Source organism: Amblyraja radiata, chromosome 22 (assembly GCF_010909765.2).
Source record: "Amblyraja radiata isolate CabotCenter1 chromosome 22, sAmbRad1.1.pri, whole genome shotgun sequence".
Taxonomy (NCBI): Eukaryota; Metazoa; Chordata; class Chondrichthyes; order Rajiformes; family Rajidae; genus Amblyraja; species Amblyraja radiata.
Window position 1 is genome coordinate 11,488,038 of NC_045977.1, and position 9,010 is coordinate 11,497,047.

A 9,010-nucleotide genomic window follows, 5' to 3' on the forward strand; every position below is an offset into this window, starting at 1 on the left:
CGTAAAGCGCCAGGTTTGTTCCTGATTACTGGTACTGTCTGTACGGAGTTTGTACGTTCTCCCTGTGACCATGTGCATTGTCTCTGGGTGCTCCAGCTTCCTCCCACATTCCAAAGATGTGCAGGTTTGTAGGTTAAATTGTTCATAGTGTGTTGGATAGAACTAGTGTGCTAGTGGTGATTGTTGGTTGGTGTGGATTCCCTTGGCCAAAGGACTCGTTTCCACACTGTATCACTAAATTAAAAATAAAATAAACTAAACGAGTAAAGTCTAGCCTCAACCCCCTGTCTTTAGCAACTTGTGTATATGATTTAGTTACCTTACAGTGACAAGGAAGTGTCTGGTGTAAAAACGAGACATCAAAGGGGATCCTGTACAAGGAAAATATAGAATTGATCATTGTTAGCTTGGAGAAGTTGACAACGAAGCACACAGAGATAAAATGTAATCAAGAGGACAGTCAGCCTGATCGGAGAACAAGGAAGGGGGAGGGATCTAGAGAGGGAAAGCAAGGGTTACTTGATGTTAGAGAAGTCAATATTCATACTGCTGGGATGTAAGCTGCCCAAGTGAAATATGAGGTGCTGTTCCTCCAATTTGTGCTGGGCCTCACTCTGACAGTGGAGGAGGCCCAGGACAGAAAGGCCAGTATGGGAATGGGAGGGGGAGTTAAAGTGTTTAGCAACCGGGAGATCAGGTTTGTTTAGGTGGACTGAGCGGAGGTGTTCATCAAAACGATCGCCGAGTCTGCACTTGGTCTCGCCGATGTAAACTGTGCAAAACTCTGTTTTGCAGTCTTACTGAAGCTGTAACATTCTCCATGAGAAGTAGAAATTCATCTTCCCTTTTACAACATCAGCTCCTCTCCCATAATCTGTCACTGACTGTAGCAAATAAATGGCTGGAAAGTGAAAAACAGGTGGGCTAGGTAAGATCGGTTGTTTTGTACCACCTTCAGCAGAAATAATGTACCCTGCCAAAAATAGACCATCAGTTATAGCTCCACAGTTTATTGAAGGCAGGGTTGATGATGTGCATCAATATAACGACAGTCCATCCGTTCTGCGTTGTGTGGGTATTGACAATTTTCAGGCCTGGAGTACTATCATTCATCTTGTCAGGAAATAATATGTATCCTGTTTGCTAATTCAATTTTCAGACTCTGAAGAATATGTTTCAAAATTAACATGCCATATCATGCTTATCTCCAAACCACTATCAATCTCCTACCTACTTGAATGAAACATATCTTTCAGGAAAGGCACTTTTAAATTTACATTGGTTAGCTACAAGAAGACAAATTTGAAGATTTTTTGTTTGTAAAAATTCCCAAAGTGCCGTAAAATTGTGGCAATGAAAATTCCCATGTTGCGTTTTTATATACTTCTATGGCACTAAATTCCTATAAAACGGCAATCCATGAACTTGTCCTCTACTCCGTTTATCCAAAGTAAGCAGACATACATCTGTTAACATTGAACTTGGACAAGGAAGGTCTCACTGAGGTACAAACAGGTAAATAAAGCAGCAAGGTACAGGTTTCACAAAATCCTCAGAGATAAGGCTTTTTGGTTTGATCCCTTCTACCTTCAATAGATGTTAATGCGTGGGCTAAAAATGGAAAGTACTGGGGAAATAGCAGTATCTGTAGGGAAAGAGTCATTGTTTCGGGTTAGAAACAAAAAGCTGGAGTAACTCAGTGGATCATGCGGCATCTCTGGAGAGAGGGAATGGGCGAAGTTTCGGGTTGAGACCCTTCTTCAGACTAATGGCTTCCAGCAATTTCAGCTCTTCAAAGCATATACTGCTTTCAAGTACAGAACATATTCCTTCTCTTTTACCTGTCAGAAGTAATGTTAATGGCATTGCTGTTTCCCCCCCCCCCCCCCCACCCTTCCCGATAATAGGCTTCACGAGGGCCAGTAGAGCTAGATACCTGTACTTGGTTGGAGAGGTCGAGGTTTACAGATCATTAATGCTGATTCGAAGCGTGGCTTTTGCTTGCTGATTTTCACAGGCATTCAGAGTGGCGTGACATCAAGAACATAATGCTGCTTCACTTGTTATGTTGATCCCATAGAAAAGGTAATAACCTATGTGAAATAAACATTGTAAAGAAAGGATTCTAGCCTTGAGACCAACTATAAAAATAATATATGCTGTTCCAGGACAAGGTAGAGTATTCTGTTCTGAAGATAACATGTTTTCGACTGAGACTAGCTATACAAAGGGTATTCTATCGAATTTAGTCAACTATCAGAGTGTTATACTCTGAGGAGAGAATCTTAATGTCAATTAATAGATCTAAATATATTTAAACAAGAGCACATCCTTGAGTCTCTTGTTTCCCTCTTAACACTATTTATATTATTATTTATTAAATTTGACCTTAAGAGCAAGTGTTGTTGTAGAACCTAATATGTTTGATTAGTAAGGCCATTAAAGGTTATGGGGAGAATGCAGGAGAATGGGGTTGAGAGGGAAAATAGTTCAGCCATGATTGAATGGCAAAGTCTCGATGGGCCGATGGGACTTCTTCTGCTCCTTTAGTGATGGCAATAGGTCAGATGCGTTATTTTGAGACAATTTCATCCTGGAGATGAGCCTTGAACCATTAACAGATTCACCCCAGACACGCAGAGTACTTCTGGAGTACTTTAAGGATTAATAGAAAGTATGCATCAGGTATGTTCAGAACTCCACTACACTTAATCTGTAATTTGACTACAATGGAAGCAGGAACTGGTATTAACCACATGCTAAGCATTAAAAAATGTTGCTTCTCAGAATAAAGTTGTGTAAATAAGTATTTCTATTTGTAACAATATACAATATTTCTAGTTGACATAATCAAAAAAGTATTTTTTTTATTTATAAAGAGAATTCTTCAGCTTCCGAAGGACTGTGTAGTTATTGCACATTAAATAATGGTGAAAATAAATCATGAATTTCTGTGAATTTTGGGATGCAGTAACTCGATTTTTTAAACATATTTTCCCCCAGGTTGATATCGATTATTGGGCAAATGTTAGGTTGCAATAATCACTCCCAATGAGTTATCAAAAAAGACATATTGCTGCCAATAGTTTTTTCATTCTTCTTTCCTTACCAGAAGCCAATATTGTACATTCCTTAGCACCTTCCTAAAAGTCTGACATTGAAAACGTTATATGTGTGGTCACATGAGCTGGGTGAGCTTTTGTGTAATAATCAGTAATGATACCCAAATCCAGTTGGGTGTTAACTTATTTTTTAGTAAAACTAGGACAATGCAGAGTTGCAAAAGTGCAGGTTAATTAAAGATGCATGTTGTCGAGACTCGATACCATCCAGGTCAGGTAGGCAAGATGAATCACTTCAGTTTGCCCACAAAATCATTTCCATTGAGGCTATTAGAACACGACTCGTTATATCTCAGCATAACTACAGTCTGCCGTTCCAACATACATTTCTCGAGGCACTCACTTTTAAGGCAATTCAATATTTAACTTTCAGCTGGAAAACAAATCTTGGTTCCACTATCGCTGCAGGGCCATTATCATCTCATAAAGTTGCATCATTCAGATTGTTAAGTGGGAGTTTATGCTCCCAGTAAGCTTAATTTGACTTTAATTACTTTGCAAAAAGCACCTGGTCTGCCCTTTACACCTGGATCAACCTTCTCTGTAATATTATCACCAGCTACATCTATTCAGATTCAGATTCAGATTCAATTTTAATTGTCATTGTCAGTGTACAGTACAGAGACAACGAAATGCATTTAGCATCTCCCTGGAAGAGCGACATAGCAAATGATTTGAATAATTAATAATAAGTGATAATAAGTGTCCGGGGGGTGGGGGGGTGATTGGCAGTCACCGAGGTACGTTGTTGAGTAGAGTGACAGCCGCCGGGAAGAAGCTGTTCCTGGACCTGCTGGTTCGGCAACGGAGAGACCTGTAGCGCCTCCCGGATGGTAGGAGGGTAAACAGTCCATGGTTGGGGTGAGAGCAGTCCTTGGCGATGCTGAGCGCCCTCCGCAGACAACGCTTGCTTTGGACAGACTCAATGGAGGGGAGCGAGGAACCGGTGATGCGTTGGGCAATTTTCACCACCCTCTGCAATGCCTTCCGGTCGGAGACAGAGCAGTTGCCATACCATACTGTGATGCAGTTGGTAAGGATGCTCTCGATGGTGCAGCGGTAGAAGTTCACCAGGATCTGAGGAGACAGATGGACCTTCTTAGTCTCCTCAGGAAGAAGAGACGCTGGTGAGCCTTCTTGATCAGAGTTGAGGTATTGTGGGTCCAAGAGAGGTCATCGGAGATGTTGACTCCCAGGAACCTGAAGCTAGAAACACGTTCCACCTCCGTCCCGTTAATGTGGATGGGGGTGTGCGTGCCGCCCCTGGACTTCCTGAAGTCTACAATGAGCTCCTTGGTCTTCTTGGAGTTAAGGGCCAGGTTGTTGTCAGCGCACCATGCTGCTAAGTGCTGGACCTCCTCCCTGTAGGCCGACTCATCGTTGTTGCTGATGAGGCCAATCACCGTTGTATCATCTGCATACTTGATGATGGTGTTAGTACCATGTACAGGTGTGCAGTCATAGGTGAAGAGGGAGTAGAGGAGGAGGCTTGGCACACAGCCCTGTGGAACGCCGGTGTTCAGGGTGAGGGTTGAAGAGGTGTGCTTGTCTAACCTAACAGACTGGGGTCTGTTGGTTAGAAAGTCCAGTATCCAGTTGCAGAGGGAGGGGTCGATGCCCAGGTTACCGAGTTTGGTGATCAGTTTTGATGGTATAATGGTGTTGAATGCTGAGCTGTAATCGATGAACAGCATTCTTACGTAAGTGTCTCTGTTGTCGAGGTGGGAGAGGGCGGAGTGAAGTGCCGTTGAGATGGCATCCTCCGTACTCCTGTTCTTGCGGTAGGCAAACTGATAGGGATCCAGTGTGGGGGGTAGGCAGCTTTTGAGGTGTGCCAGGCACAGCCTCTCGAAGCACTTGGTGATGATGGGGGTAAGTGCAACTGGGCGGAAGTCGTTGAGGCTTGCCGCAGTGGAGTGTTTTGGCACTGGCACGATGGAGGTGGTTTGACCAGATAATCCAGATAAACTGCTATATAACTTAAAAAAGCAGGTTTCTTATTCTTGAGATATAGAAAAACAGAAGTTTGCAATTTTTGGAAATCTGCATTTCTTAAAATCTTTCTTGGCAATCCAAAATTCCTGTTTCAAAAGAGAAGCACTGACGGGTGTTAAAAACACAAGTGGGCTGCGTCATCTTAAAATGATTTCCCTATAACGCGCACAGCTTTGGAGAAATGGACTATGCAAAACAGAATTAATTGTCACAAGTCCATTTAAATCCCCAATGGTTCCTGTAATAGCTGCCTGCCCCACAATGAGAAAATGAAACTCAAGAATCCCACAATGATGATGCAACCCACAACTCAATTCCTTTAACTAAGCATCAGTTATGATTCGGTCAGTAGCACTCTCACTTCCCCACCTGAAGCTTGTGGGTTCATGAATCAGCCCATTGAAATAAGCAAAACGCAATTTGCAACAATACATCTCACCCTCTTCATGAAACACTGGTCAATCTGAGGAGCACTTTCAGCAACAGAGTGGTTCCACCAAGATGCCGGACAGGACAGGACACCACAGGAGATCCTTGTTCCCTGTGTCTATCAAACTGTACAACCCCTCCCCCTTCCGTCGTGGGGTAGACTGACCTGGCCCCCCCCCCCCCCCCTCGGATAAGATGCTAAACTGAGGCCTCATGCATTCCTTCAATAGTTTGAATAGATCTACAACACAATTCCATTTGGGGATTGTCCTGATGGATTGATCAATATACATCTCCTGATTCAGTTTATGTAGGAATGGGCTGGAGATGCTGGTTTACACCCAAGATAGACAAAAAATCCTGGAGTAACACATCACTGGAGAAAACTAATAGATGATGTTTTGAGTCAAGACCCTTTTTTATTTTCTCCTGTTTTGGGTATTACTAGCAAAGGTAAAACATAGAATAGTACAGCACAGGAACAGGCAACAAAATGCCGGAGTAACTCAGCAGGTCAGGCAGCATCTCTAGAGAACATGGATAGGTGATCTTTTGGGTCGCGACCCTACCTCCAAGAAGGGTCTCACCTGAAATGTCACTTATTCATGTTCCTCAGTGATGCTGTCTGACCTGCTGAGTTACTCCAGCACTGTGGCCTTTTGTGCATTAACCAGCATCTGCAATTCTATATTTCTTCAGGACAGGCCTTTCAACCACTATGTCAGCTGCCAAAACTCTGATGCCAAGATCCATGAAGCCAAGATAAACTGTTATCTATCTGCACATGATCTATGTCCCTTCATTCCTTCATATTCACATGCTTGTCCAAAAGCCACTGTCGTATCTGGTCCACTACAACTCCTGCAGTGGGTTCCAGGCACTAATTAGCATTTACTGTCCATTCCAAACTATTCTTGAGATCACAATAAAAACAGAAAATCCTGGAAATACTTACCATCTGTGGAAGGCGAAAGAGTGAAAATTCCACGTCAAAACATCTTCTGCCCGTGATTATAGGGAGTTAATTCAAACGTATTGAAGGTACTTACCACGCAATCGTGCACCGTGCCAGGACTGAAGTGACTACAATTTTAAATAAATCATTAGCTACAAAGTACTTTGAAAATCACTCGGTGACTAAGTGAAAGTCTTCCCAATGTATTTTGGAAACAATGGGTTTGTGCAAGTACCTATAGAATTGTACTTGTAACGCATGCTGGAAAACTTAGCTGAGCAGGTGAAGAATTATCGACAGAGTAACTCAGAAGGAATGGGTGACATTTCAGGTCGAGACCCTTCATCAGACAGAGTCAGGAGAGGGGGAGACTAGAGATATGAAAGGGGATGGTGTGAAAACGACTGATCAAAGTAGATGATGATCAAGGAAATGCAGAATGGTTCATTGTTAGTTGAGGGGAAGGTGACAACAAGGCATACACTCAGTATGATTAGTCAGGACAGTGAAACTAGTCGGAGAACTGGAATGGGGGTAGGGATGGAGAGAGAGGGAAAGCAAGTATTACTTGAAGTTGGAGCAATTAATATTCATGCCACTGGGTTATAAACTGCCCAAGCAAAATATGAGATGCTGACAGTGGAGGAGGCCCAAGACAGCAAGGTCAATATTGGAATGGAAGGGGGAGTTAAAGTGTTTCGCAACTGGGAGATCGCGTAAGCCTAAATCGACTGAACAGAGGTGTTCAACGACAAAACAATCTCTGGGCCTGCACTTGGTCTCGCCGATATATATAGGAGTCCACACCTGGAACAGCGGATAGATTATTATGGAGCTAATTTGTAAACCATTAATCTGATGTTATTGTTAACTGGGATAATGAGCTTTGTTTTTGTAATTACCCAAGGCAATACGGCAAAACTAATGGATACTGAAAATGCTTTTTTATTGAAACAGCATTTCAATGAAATGATCTTTGGTGTAATTAGTTTTTCCATGTCCAAATACCTCGATTCTATCTTGTCCCTCCTTGTCCAGTCCTTTCCGACCTCCATCTGTGACAAAGCACAACCACCTGCTGATCCTGGCCTCCATTGCCTCATCTTTACCATGGACCTCCATTCTCCATTAGGAAGTCCTCTGGTTCTTCCTTGAACAGAGACTCTCCTCCGCCTGGCAGAATTGGCCTCACCCTTAACATCATCTCCTTCGCCCACTTTAACTTTCTTTATGTAAAAGGTGAAGCCATGGGCATTCGCATGAACCGGAGAAATGCCTGAATTTTTGTTGGTTACATTGGACACTCCATGTTCCTTGTCCCTGGCACCATTCCTCAAATATTTCTCTGCTACATCGATGATTGCATTGGGGCTGCCTTCTGTACCCATGCAGAACTCATCGATTTCATCAACTTCCTTCCACCTGACCTCAAATTGACTTGAACCAACTCTGACACCTCTCTCACCTTTCACGAACTCTGTCTCCATCAGATGGGACAAACTATCGATGGATGTCCGCTACAAACCCACTGAGTTATTCTAGCACTTTATGCTTTATTAAAGATTCCAGCATCTGCAGTTTCTTGTGTCAGGTTTTTTGCTTGATCTCCACTTCTCAGACCCACCACAGAAAATATAATCCATTACTTCAAATATCAGTCTAATGAAATAACATCAAAAATAATTCCAAATTGGTGCCACGTTCCACACTCCCGCGAGTAGTCCCCAAGATGTCCGAGATTTTCCCAGAAGTTGCTGGAGGAGACAAGGTTGAACTATCATGTGATGCTGACTTGGCTCAAAGGTTTAAGGTGAAGGAGAAAACATTTAATAGGAATCTGAGGGGTAACTTATTCACACAAAGGGTAGAGGGTGTATGGAACAAGTTGCCAGAGGGGGTAGTTGAGGCTGGGACTACCCCAACATTTAAGAAAAGTTAGACAGGCACGTGGCCCTTAACTCCAAGAAGCTCATTGTAGACTTCAGGAAGTCTAGGGGCATCACGCACACCCCCATCCACATTAACAGGACGGAGGTGGAACGTGTTTCCAGCTTCAGGTTCCTGGGGGTCAACATCTCCGATGACCTCTCTTGGACCCACAATACCTCAACTCTGGTCAAGAATGCTAACCAGCGTCTCTTCTTCCTGAGGAGACTAAAGAAGGTCCAATCTGTCTCCTCAGGTTCTGGTGAACTACTACCGCTGCACCATCGAGAGCATCCTTACCAACTGTATCACAGTATGGTATGGCAACTGCTCTTAGTCTCCGACCGGAAAGCACTGCAGAGGGTGGTGAAAATTGCCCAACGCATCACCGGTTCCTTGCTCCCCTCCATTGAGTCTGTCCAAAGCAAGCGTTGTCTGCGAAGGGCGCTCAGCATCGCCAAGGACTGCTCTCACCCCAACCACAGACTGTTTACCGTCCTACCATCCGAGAGGCGCTACAGGTCTCTCCGTTGCCGGACCAGCAGGTCCAGGAACAGCTTCTTCCCTGCGACTGTTACACCAC